We start from the raw sequence: 13,300 nt of genomic DNA, 5'->3' as shown, positions 1-13,300 counted from the left end.
ACTCAACGATTTTCAGTAAGGGAATATGCACAAATCGTTTGTAGTTCAAAAAAATCGTTCATTACATTTAGTAAATGAACGATTTTAGTAAACGATTTTCGTTAATTTTTTCAAGGGGAAAAAAATCTATTACCAAAATCATTAATTTACAAAATTGCTGTGTGTGTATGTAGCTTTAGAACAGATGTGTGTAGGGGACGGTGGTAGAAATTACATATGTTGCAAAATCTAAATAGAATAATTAATCTAATGCAAGGATGCACAGTTCCTGTGTCAGATCTCTTATAGCTACAGAATATATGCAATAGTGGAACACAGAAGCACTATGGCTAGCCATATAGGCAGAGATGATGTCAGTCTATTTTCCATTAAACCAGCAGACATTGAAGTGCGTATGGCCAAACAAGCGATCATCATGTTTATTCTCATGGTGTCAATCAGATTTTGATTTGAAAAGATAAATTAATAGCATGTAATGCTGTTGACACACTTGGCGATATATCGCTTGTTCTATCAACGAACGATATACCGTGAGTGCATCAGTGGGTGTGTACACCCTATAGGTCTGTGAATTATGTTGTTCACAGATATTTCAGGTGGTCCCTGCAGCACAGCCGACAGTGACATCTGAAGTGGGCGGGCAAATTTAAATGCCCGCCCAGTAGTGGGACACATGGAGAAGCATTTCAAATATATTTTAAGGCGTGGTAATTAATGGGTGCCCAATGTTGCAATTCAATTATTTTTAAATACCCATTATTTATCGCAATTGTCACACCCAATTAGACCGGGTTTAGACGCATAAAATCGGCTAAAGTCTAGGTTAGGACACCTAAACTGCCATTTGGGCGCACAAACCAAGGACTTTTGGCAAATATTTGCTGGCTTAATCAGGAGGGGGCGAGCAGAAATGTAAGTGCCCGAATAAAGCAACAATTTAATTGTCCCATTTGGTGCGCAGCACTGACAGCTGTCTGCGCTAACAAATCAATCGTCCCCATGGAGAAGTCAAAGTATGTACCCAGCATTAGACTCTATACATTCCTCTCTATGTTCTGATCATCAAACAAGTATGTAGCAGATAACCCATACAATGTGTGTTACCAAGTGAGCTATGGATCAGGTTGTTTCAGCAAGGTCAAAATTCTGCATTTTAAGATGTCTACTTATAGTAGTATATTCAATAAAGCAACATTTTAGTAAGTGTCTCTTCTGTCTCCTTTTTCTTTTGGACTACTGTATGCTGTTGGCCAGAACAGGAGACAAACACGCCAGGTAGGCGGTTCTACAGACTGAGCCAGTTAAGCAAAGTTTGTTAAAAACAATCTGTAAAGCGATTAAACCAGCATCAACAGGGAATTCACTTCCACAGCATGATTGTGACAATTTGGCTGTAGTCTTATTATAGGTTGTTTTTTTGTATTATTTTAGTCCTCTCATTCCACCTTTCAATTTATTTTTCATTGATTTGAGAACTTTACATGCAGAACTGTATTCTGTAGTGTATATGTGTTTATAATTGGAAGCTAGAAAGGTGTGTCTACTAACACTGCCAAACCGTCCAGGATCCCAAGGCACGAGTGATGACAAAACACACACCTCGCCCTCTACTGCTGCTGATTGACTGCAGGATTCATACACAACCGGCTGCTAAATAAATGCTGGATTATATCTAAGCAAGGCTGTGCACAACGGTCTGTGGTGCAAAACATCTGTGCTGCAATAGTAAATAAGGGCATGGCTTGTATCTATCAGATGGGGGCGCAATCTGTTTTCTGTATTAACTGTATGTACATGGGATACATTGTTCTGCTTCATTTATTTAAATCAAGGGTGGGGAACCTTTTTTCTGCTGAGGGCCATTTTTAATATATATATAGCATTATTTGAGGGCCTGGTGCAGGCTACACCCCCTCCATGTGATGTCACGTGGGGCGGGGCCAGAATAGTCGGTGATTACAGCAATGCCCGGAGCATCCTCAGGATGCTCCAGGGAGGTTTGAAAGGGCAGTGGTGTGACCGTCTGAAGCATCCTAAGGACGCTGCAGGCGGCACTGCTACATAGATTCTGGCTGCAGGGTGCCATTCTAGGCTAGCAGAAAAAAGCTCAGGGGGCCAGACCAAATGATTCCGCCGGCCTTATACGGCCCCTGGGTTTGAGGATCCCCACCCCTGAATTAAACGTATATCCCAAGCTTTTTAACCTTTTCACTGCATAAATATCAACAGTTAGGAGACCACTGCGGAGTCTTCAAGCTGCAGTTAGATCCATGTTCAGTCAACCACATGCAACCATTTATAACAGGTTATATACATACACTAGCGCCAGAGACTAGTAACTACTCTGTACATAGGGAAAATATTTGTGCTCCCAAATTACATATTTATTTATTTTCCCAGCAACAAACACTGAATGTGCAAGTCCAAGGGATAAAATAAGTAGGTTAGTAATTCTTGGGGCAAATTCTAATTTGGGAGCAAAGCAAAAAAGTGCACTGCAGGTGGGGAAGATTTAAAATGTGCAGAGAGTGTAAAGGTGCTCATACACGGTGCAACATAGCAGCCGATCCAACAGATTGGTATAATATCGCTGCTATATCGTACCATGTATGGGCATGATATCGGACAGTGCGCACTCCCGTGAGGTCGTACATCGCACCTCCACTTGATCTGTGGATGCAATGTACGATCCCATGCAGCACGATGCGGGTGGGGAAGGGAGGTGCCAGCATATCGGGCAGCAGATCGCTCTGTGTGTGGGGACCGCCCGATATATTGGCTGCTGGATCGCAGGTTGCGTCGCAAGGTGCATATCGCACCATGTATAGGCGTCTTTAGATATGACAGGGGAGTGTCGAAACTCAAATCTAAATTGCAGTGTAAAAATAAAGCTGTCCAGCATTTGGGGCTACATGCAAAAGCAGACAGTATTTACCCTGCATACAAATACAATAAGTAAATGTATTTGCAGTCCTGGCATTGCCTCGTGGTCTGCACAGTAACTTGCTCTTTTGTCTTTGCTCTCTCAATGGGCGATTCAATTGCTGTTTTAGTCGCGGTAATCAATGGGTGCCTAATGTAGCAATTAATTTGTTTTTGGGTGCCCATTAATTATTGCACTTGTCATGCCCAATTAGACCATCTAAAGTCCTGGTTAGGGTGCCCAAAGCACTGACTTATCGCACATTTCTGCTTGCCACCTCAGGAGGGTGTGAGCAGAAATGCTGGCGCCTAAAGTGTCCAAACGTAGCAACAATTGAATTGCTCCGTCGGATGCCCATTGCCGACGGCTACCGACGCAAACAATGGTATTCCCCCCTCAGAATCAAGCACGTGGTCTGTATGGTCATTCAAGCTACCATTATATGTTTTATCCATAAATATTTCATACCAAATTACAGATATTCTATTTTAAATCCAAAGATGCTAATTCATTATTCGGTTTAAAGACATACTTGACGGGTTTTCAAAACAGAGTCCATCTTCCAGTGATATAACCAACTATAAGTAAGCCCATACATATATATCATGTACACCCAGTGTACTTCCTATGGTTTTATACTTGGACTGCTTGGCATGTAAGGTTTGTGTGAGAGCCTCAGCTGCAAGTAATGCTGCATTCACACGGGACGATTCTCCTGAATGAAATTAACAATAACATTCAACGATAAATATTTCATATCGTTCATTTTTATGTGGTGAACAATCGACCAACGACGCCGAATCGCGTTCCTGCATGAACGATATCTATGGTCAACCGTACACGCAGGCCAACTTGGACGATTTTTTCAAGATTTGCCTGTAAAGACATGAAATATCTATCATAGATATCATAAATATCTATCAGTGTGTACACCCAAAATTGTTTTCCCTGCACTACAGAAAGTTGGAGGGAAATCTATCAGTGATATCTTTGATTGTGCAGGTTGTACCGTGTGTATGCAACATAACTTTTTCTATATTTTTGTAAGAAGTGTATAAAGCTTTCAAGACTGTAGCAGAAGTTATATAAACATGTAAATGGCTTTTCCACTATCTTCATTTCTTAGTTTCCAGGAATTATATTGGTCTTGGTGGTTAGGACAGTTTTGTGATGGTCACATGCTATGTTATCTGGCAAATTTTAATAAACTTTTAAAAAAGCTTGATTTATGTGTTGCATGTACTAAACAACCACAAATAGAAGTACTTTCCCTGTTTTTGGCACACAGCAAGCAGTGGGTCTGATTAAGCATGGATCGCAATTGCAACAGCTAACGCAGATCGTCCGATGGTGCGTACTGCGCATGCACCGCAGCGAACATGCGCAGGGTAGCATTGCGATCATGCACGCAGATAGAAAGCCATCGCAGAGTAAGTGATGGGATGTCAGTGTTTGAGGATGGTGACTGGGGATTGGTTGCAGAAACGCAGGCATGTCTGTCCGTTTGAATGCCGTTGCATGGACGTGCATAAATTAGCCACTGCGACGGCATACGCAGCTTGAGTACTCACTGCATGCGATGAGACTTGCAAGGCTCATGGAGATCAAGCCCGCAGGGCGAAATGCGCGTCCACGGCATTCACTCCCTGGTACAGTAGAGAGCAACACATGGCAGCTTATTACTGGCAACTTGCTACTATTTCTTTCAGACATGGGTATTTTCTCCAGTGGGTAGTGACTTTTCCCGGTGGCGCATCCAGTCCCTGCGCTGCTTAGATAACAAGGACAGCCTAACACCACTTACGGGTTAGTGTCCTCCCACTTACTGCTTCTTCCATCGGCACTGCCCGGGATCCCTCTCTCATCTGGGGTCCGCTCAAGGAAGACCCCAGACAGCAAGTGGTGATTAGGATTTAGGTGCTGTACTTTACCTTACCTACTTTCCCTATGCTATGGGATTGCACCCAAAAATTGATTAGGATATGAGATGAATACATTCTAAGTATCTCTTTCTAATTTTGGTGGAATCTGAATTTTATGCATATGGTTCAGGTTTTCAGGATTTACCCTGGCTAAACGCATTTCTTGGAGAAATCATATGTGCATGCTCTGATAGCATGTAAATTTGGGTAAAGTGCAATTATTGATTATTTGTTAATTAATTATATGGATTACTTTGTGTACATGTATTATTAAATAGGAACATATGAATTAACTGATTTGTACCATAATTGCTATTTAATGGGCTATATTGCAATATTTACTACATGTTTCATTAAATAGGCATATATATATAGATTGATTTGTATCAAAATTGCTACTTAACGGGCTAAGTGCAATATTAAGTTTGTTGTATACTACCAATGGCCCTGATTCAGAGCCGGACGCTCTGACCAGAGCGCTCGCTCTGAATCAGGGCCCACCTCCATTAATATGGAGCGTCCTCCTGGACGCTCGTATAGCTGTGGTTCACCACCCACAGCATATACGAGCGTGCAGAATGATGGTCGCGATGGTCTTGACCATCGCGACCATCAGAACTGCGAGTAAAAGCCTGCGGTTGGGTTTTTCAACCGCAAGGCCAGAAGTGATTTTGGCTCTATCAGAGCCAAAATCACTCCCACTGACATCACTAGTGATGTCAGTGGGGCCGGCTTCAGACGGTAGGCACGCCCCCGGCACGCCCACCAAAGGGGGCGTGCTGTCAGTCACCATCGACAGCATGCCCCCTTTGATGAGACACTCCGAGCGAAGGAAAGTCCTTCGCTCGTCGGGTCTCGCGCATGCGCACGACGGAGCTCCCTCCATCGTGCGCATGCGCAGTGGGGACCATCGACCCACTTGCGAGCGGACAGCCGCTCGCGAGTGGGTCTGAATGACCCCCAATGTCAGTATGCAATAGGTAGATATATAAGCACACAAATTAGCCCAGTATAACTACTGGGAAGCAACAATTTTAGGTACAACTGCACTCAGAGGGGGAAACTCTGGGCCTCATTCAGACCCTGTTGCAAGCGCTGAGCACTCTCAACTGGGTAGATGTATGTCCACTGGGCATGCGCATGGAGCCGGCTCCGACGTGCACATGCGCGAGAGCCGGCTAGCGACGGGTGCTCCGTCACTATGGGTCTCGCACCAAAGGCGGCGAGCTGCCGATGGTGATTGATAGCTCGTCCCGTTTGGGAGGCGGGCAGGGGGAGTGGCCGGCCAAACGGAGGCGTTCCCGATGGAACGCTTGCCGTTTGGCGGCGGCCCCACTGACATTAGCAATGTCGTCAGTGGAGAACTTCCTGCTCGATCAGCGCAGGAAGCTCCCTGGGACTTGCGCTTGCCGAGACCCAACCTTAGGGTCTCGTCGCAAGCCCCGATGGTCGCGATGGTTTTAACCATCGCAACCATCAACCTGGTCGCTCGCTAGAGCTGTGGGTGGTAACCCACAGCTTAGCTAGCGACCAGGAGGCCGCACTTCACACCACAAGCCGCCGCCCTCATTCAGAGAGACCGCTTGTATCTAGCGATCTGAATGAGGGCCTCTATCCCTACATTTTTCTTCTGTTATTTAAATACCGATATTGAGTGGTGACTAATATTTTTCGCCATTATATTGAATAAATTACAGATTACGGAGCTGAATAATTTTATTGAATATAGGGGAGACTCATCCATATATTTATATCTATTTTGAGTCTAACATATCCCCCATCCTTTTAATTATATAACTACAATAAAGGTTACGTTTTAATCTATTTTTCGATCATTTCACATTATATATTGAATTAAGAGTGCCCCAGAAAGGGAATTTCTTGTCTAGCTCTAGTCTAGAGGCTTTTTTCTAATTATGAGTATGATGTATACTTTTCCCAGGGAGCACCACCAACAAAGTGAATTATTCTATTATTGAGAATATAGTTGGTTCTATATTTGTTTATTATATTCTGGCTCAGGATCTATTGGTTTGTCTTTATCATTTCTGAGACACGTCAGACCTGCTGTAATTCTGCATGAGGGTCCGATGTTACTCAATGTTACCGATGTATACGCAGGACTGCGATGTATTGCGGATGTGAGAAAGCGGTAGTGGGCGTCTCTATGCTGGCTGAGCAGTTGCAAACATTTGCATATTTTTGCAGCAGAACTGCGTGCATAATCGCAGCACCGATCACAATAGCAATCCATGCTGAATCAGGCACAGTGTTCAGTGCTGTGCAGTGCTGCTAGAGGAAACTACAATGAAATTGACTGTGGCTTCCTAAAGAAAAGAGTGCCTCTAACTCAGTCGTAACAGCAGAGCACAACACTTAATTCTAAGTAACAAATGTCAGGATCCCATTCTAAGAATTCCCAACAGGTGTTATGGCAAATGGTGTAATGTGTTTTTTTTTGGGAGGCCAATGTGGAAAGTTTTAATTGTGGAGATCACTCTGTTGGGGGAAGGTTCAGTATATGCTGGTATTCAAAACTTTTCAATATACAGATTTATCCATTTTTTTAGTGGCACACAGGCATATAAATTGTATGGGGGCACAAACTAGCATGTCAGTTTTGTGGGGCAAACTGGTTATCTGTTGGGCACTCTCTTGCATAGTGTATTGTATAATTTGTTGGGTATAGGATGCACCTAATACCCTAGCCAATTTGCTGTTTGCCATACACTTGACCTGGCATTTACTTGATTGCATGATGTGGTTACATGTTCATGTGCCTCCTAATATTTTCTGCAGTTCATCGTTTTAAAAATTTTATTTATTTTTTTCATCACAGAAATAACGCCTAACTTTGGGATACATTTACCCATGTAAAAGAAGAATGCATTTACAGATCAAGGCATAAACGGATATGCATAAAAAAATCTTGCAAACAGGCCTGGCACATCCAGTGAGAAACCTCCAGCACTGAAAGGGTTAATACACTGCATAAATCCTCAGTTTATCAACAATTTCAGTTAAACCAAATGCTTAAATAGCCCTTTCATCACATTTGGCTACAAAGTGTTTAGATTGAAAACATAGTAAAAAATTGAGGCTCAGGTTTAGGTTAGTTAGTGTTAGGTTTTTGGGGGAGGTTAGTGTTAGGCACCACTGGGGGTGGGGGTTAGGTTTAGGCACTAAGGGGGGAGAGTTATGGTTAGGCTACAAGAATAGAGGGTTAGGGGGAGAAGGGGGGAGGGTAAGTATACTTACTCGACCCCTGTCGGGATACCAACCATCTGGATGCCGCTGTCGGTATTGTGACTGGAGGCATCCTGACAGTCGGCATTACTTACCCATTCCCTAGCAATCACACCACAATAACAAGGCACAAATCACGGGAGCTCCAAGCATATATTCACACAACAGCAACAAAGTTTTGAGACCTATCAGATATCTTTCTTATTACAGCCCTTTAAGAGGGTCTTCATAAAGGTCTATCTGTAGCCTGAGTTTGTCTGTGTGTATATGTGTATATATATATATATATATATATATATATATACACACATATACACACACAAGCAGGAGAGAAACAAATATTTTTAGCCGTATATGTAAGAGAAAGTACTAGGCTGATCCTCTCCAAAAGGAAAAACTCTTGTTAAGCCCCATGCTTCCTCACCATTCCGTCTCCAAGGTGGGGGGCAGGGCTGTGCTGAATGCAGAGATTGCATATTCCCTCCTAGTCAGGAAGGCTCCAGCCTCCAAGTGTAGCTGCAAAGCCTGGAAGGCAGAATGTGTAACCTGATCTATCTCTCCCCCTCCTCTTCCCTCATCTAACAAGTAATTTGAGCTCCCTAGAAGAAGGGCCCAGCACAGACTAGTGATCAACCTGAACAAGAAGTCACCCTTCCAGCACTAAATAATAAAGTTAATGAAGATTAAAGCAGGCTGCTAAATGTAGCAATGTCACAAACAGGAATACATGCCAACTCACTACCTGGCAGAGGAGGGGTGTCAGTTTAATCTCAGATTGGTACTATTACTGTAACCTGAAAGCAATGAATTGCTGTAACCCAGTCTACATGTATAGTTATATAGAATAAGGGTTCAAGGGTAAAGGTACCCATACATCTGCGACGGATCGTCGCAATGTAGCGATGGAAGCGAAAATGCCAATCCGCAGGTCGGAAATGCTGACCAGGGACCAACGATGTTCAGCGATCCGTCCCAGGATCGCTGAAATTGCACATGATAAATTTCTTCGATTTGACAATCACAATAATTTTTTGATCGTAATTGTCATATCGGTGAAATCCAACATGTTGGATTTCTGCGATCCTGCGATGTTGGGTTGCAGGATCGCAGCAATCCGTCGCAGATGTATGGGTACCTTTAGGCAGATATTATTTTGCTCACCTGAAAAAAATAAATGTGTCATATAAATGAAATCAGTAACATGCAGGTCTCCTGCATAAACTGTTTAATCTTATCTGGGCTGCTGGGCATTTTCTATTACCACCATAAAAACATTTTCTAGTTAGATATTGCTGACTGCAGAAATTAGTAGACAGGCACCAGGACTATTTATATGAAGTTGGATATTCCTAAGGAAAAGGAGATGTAAATGGAAACTACGTAGAATATATTTGTGAATTAACATGAAATATTTCAGACAAAAATAATATTTACCTTTGTAGTTACGCAGAACATTGTGCATTGTCCTATCCCTAAAGGTGCCTACACACTTGCCGAAATCATGAGTCCCCACTCACGATGACTATACGATGCGCGTCCCCGCTGGTCGCACATTGGATCTTTAGATAAGCCGTGCTGTAGGGCAGATTTGCCAATCTGGGACACAATTCACTGGATGCACGATAGATTTTAAGTCAGATTGGACATTTTTTTACTCCAAATCGTGTGTAGGATTACCGGGGGAGAATTCAAGGGAAATCGTACATCGTGAGCACATCAAGTGTGTAGGCGACTTTACCGTTCATGCACACTGTTGTAACACAACTAGTCTCGGTCTATGAGATTGGGGGAGGAATTGAGCCTTGAGGGCTTGTGCATTAAATATTGCGGAATTGCCGTGATTATTAAGTAGTACTAAGGGAAACTCGCAGGGACAACGATTACCGCTGTCCCATGCGAGTTATATCCCCAGCATTTTGTAGATATCTTTCACATTTGTAAAAGACTTCAGCGGGGGAAGCCAACACTGCACCTGCGCACATTGTCAGTATTCGCCATCGGCTAGAGGCCACGGCCCCATAGGCTTAAAGTGCTTTACACCATTTGAAGATGGTGTAAACTAGCGGGGTTAAACTCCGAATAACTTCACTTTTCGGAGTCCTCATTGATGATAACGGGGACTGTGATCTGCAGTGCTAACTAGAATTCTGCCGAAGATTAGGCTGCATTAGGCTATTAGAACATAGCTACAGATCATAAAGTTATGCAGAAACTGCCACAATAAACAGCACTGAAACGTATTGCCTTAGAAATTGTTTGTTACCAAGTCGTTAGGAGTGCTGCACCTCTCCTCCGTGAACTGTATATATATGTATATGAGTTCTGGTCCGGCGACAGGCAGGGCGCCGGACCAAGAAAAAGGGCACTTCTGAGTGCGCCGAAGGCGTGCACACCCGAAAAGAGGGCGTGTCCAATGAAAAGTGGCGTGTCGTTATGACACATTCCCTTTTCGTCACTTTTGGGGTGGTACCCGGCACTTACGGACGTGCTGGGCAGCCCCCAAGCACCGCGATCACTGTGAATGCTCTGCAGTTTTCCCCACCTGCGGGACAATGCGGCCCGCGTGTGGAGGACAGAACCCGCATGCTGTTTCAGCGGGGTGCCGCGCTGGAGGGCAGGGTGCTTACTGCCCTTCAGAAATAGAGCAGGGCGCAGCGCCCACTGAAACAGCTTAGCGGGAAATATATATATATATATATTTTTTTTTTATATATATATATTGATATCTATAGATTTTAAAAAACTTGATACACAAACCCCTTGGAGAGAAGGTAAAGTAGTAATTTAAAAAACTGTGTACGGTAAATGGCTGATTGGTTGCTTAATGCTGGGTACTCACTATGCGATATGACGTTCAATCAGCCAACGAACGACATATCGCATAGTGCATCGGCGGGTGTGTAAAGATGATAGGTCTGTGAATTTCGACATTTACAGACATATTGCATCAGCCCTGCAGCATAGCCGATGCTGAAATATCTTGCAGATATATCTGGCTGTGTTTAAAGAGACCTGCTAACAGCCCATAGAAATTTGCCGTCCAGTTGATATGTCAGTGTCGGTGGTCCCTGTTGCATGTTACAGGGACCGCCAACACTGACATCTCAACTGGACGGGCAAATTACAATGCCCGTCCAGTTTTGATCTCAGAGCAAACACATTGAGCGAGAGATTGGGTTGTATTGGCATACCAATCGGCTTCTCGCTTTGCACATCCCTGGGTTGGTGGACAAGTCTGCCAGGTGTGTACCCAGCCTTAGGCAATTTATCAATGATATCTCCCTCCAATGCTTAGTACATCTCACCCAAAATGATACATTCTGACTGAGTCTGACCAATTACCATGGCTAGAGATGAATGCAGCAAGTCACTAGCACGTGTGGCTCATATTATAGGCTGTCCGGCAGTTACAAAAGAGCAGACCCAAGTCTCAAATGCAGTGCAGTCGCCTGCTACAACTATCCAGCAAAACCAGAAGTGGAGACCTAGCCTTTCTGAAATATGCAATCACACACATACTGCTTTACAGTATAAAGGGCAAAATGGTGCTCCAGGTCGCATAAAATATAAACTACCCCAAAAACCACTAAATTACATTTGCTAATCTAGTGAAAACAAGGACAATATGACATAAGGGTGAAAATTATATTGTTTTTTGCCAGTGACTATTGGTAATGGGCGTTCAATGGAGCAATTAAATTGTTGCTCCGTTCGGGAGGGAGAGCCACTGCCGCCATTTCTGCCTGCAGCCTCCTGAGGTGTCAAGCAGAAATATGCAAAAAGTCCATGGTTTTGGGTGCCCTAACCAGGACTTTAGATGGGTTTACTGGCTTTACGCAGCTAAACTCGATGCTTTTGTGCTTTTTCACGACATGTGCGAAAAGGCATGGGCGTCTAAAACAATTTAATATCGCACCCCGATCTCCATCATTTTGGACGTAAGATCAGTAGCGAAAAAAACAACTGAATCGCCCCCCTAGGAGAGACAAATTCACAAAGCTCCAATAGACATTTGTTACCTTGAAATACCCATCAGTGCCTGGTTTAGTAGCCTGGACTGTCCATAAAAGTGCAACTAACTCCCGCCTTAAATTGTTGCAATCATTTTATTATTTTTTTTTTACAGCTTGGTCGCAGGATTTCTAGAGGGGGGGTTTTCAAATGCTTGATTTTAGAGCAAGTGTCTCCAATCCATGAATAGGGCATAATCAGCACTTAACCAGCTATTATAGATACGGTATGTAGTCAGGAAGCCAGCGGTCGAAATGTCAACCGCCGGCTTCCCGACTGTGAAATCCAGGCATGTGACTAATGATAGGTGTCTAAATAGAAGCGCCTATCTTCAGCCCCACGCCGAAATCCCAACGCCCGGCATACCGTACATAGGTAAGCCGGGCGTCGGGATCTGTTAGCCGTGCGGTAGGTTGGAGGAGGTGAGGGTCAGACACTCCCGGGTGGGAAGTCACGGTTAGGCACCCCCACTGGGAGGGTTAGGTTTAGGGAGCAGGGAGGGGGGGTTCGGGTTAGGCACCCCTAAGGGAGGAATAGGGTTGGGGTGGGACAGAGGGGAGGGTTAGGGTACTTACCAGGCGCCGTCGGGATCTTCATCTGCCGGACTTCCGGCTTCAGTGTTTCATCCGCCAGGCCTAGGTCCGGTGGTATGTCATACCGATTCCATCATACGATGTATAGTGATTGTAATAATTCTGACATACTCGTATACAGTACCAGCGATCACAGTATGCCATTATATGCAGAAGTAGAGTCATCCTGCCTGAGCTGAATGTTTTTATTTCAAATGTCGGCTCCATTCCAGAACACTTGAGCAAATTCATGAATCAGGAGGCACAGTAAAAGAACTTTGGGGCGGCAGGACACACAGGTGCAGGGGCAGTGGCGCAGACGGCTTCCCGAAAAGGGAGCACGACACTGCCAATGTCACAGTTGGGGGCGGTGCGGCCCCACCTACGTCAATATTGGGGGCATAACCACTCGGTGGCGTCACTTATGGGGGCTTCCCCCAAGCGCTCCCTTAAAATGAATAGATGCCATGCGCATCTATTCACGCGGTGGCAGAACGGCAGCGGGCAGACTGTTTTAAGAGGGCATCGCTAAAAGGGAAGGGCGCATTTTGCCCTTTATGAAAAAAAAAATAAAGAAATCGGGCAGGACATGTCGCTCCGCTAAAACAGCCTAGTGTGTGCACTGG

The 13,300-nt window shown here is 44.3% G+C and overlaps 1 protein-coding gene across 3 annotated transcripts in view; it reads right to left on the bottom strand.

Annotated features, from left to right (window-relative positions):
* BMPR1A (bone morphogenetic protein receptor type 1A) overlaps window positions 1–13,300 on the bottom strand; it is a 103,523-nt gene that overhangs the window by 70,964 nt on the left and 19,259 nt on the right. Inside the window, exon 1 of one of the 3 annotated variants that reach the window (XM_088463099.1) lies at window positions 8,516–8,591. The exons of the other annotated variants lie outside the window; for them this stretch is intronic. The gene's annotated coding sequence lies outside the window, so the exon portion shown is untranslated. Of the gene's footprint in view, window positions 1–8,515; window positions 8,592–13,300 lie in introns of those variants that run through there. 3 annotated transcript variants of the gene reach the window in all.

Source organism: Taudactylus pleione, unplaced genomic scaffold (assembly GCF_031769625.1).
Source record: "Taudactylus pleione unplaced genomic scaffold, aTauple2 ptg001314l, whole genome shotgun sequence".
In the NCBI taxonomy this organism is placed as follows: domain Eukaryota; kingdom Metazoa; phylum Chordata; class Amphibia; order Anura; family Myobatrachidae; genus Taudactylus; species Taudactylus pleione.
Note: the sequence above shows the minus strand (reverse complement) of the source record. Positions and strands in the feature narration are given on the sequence as shown.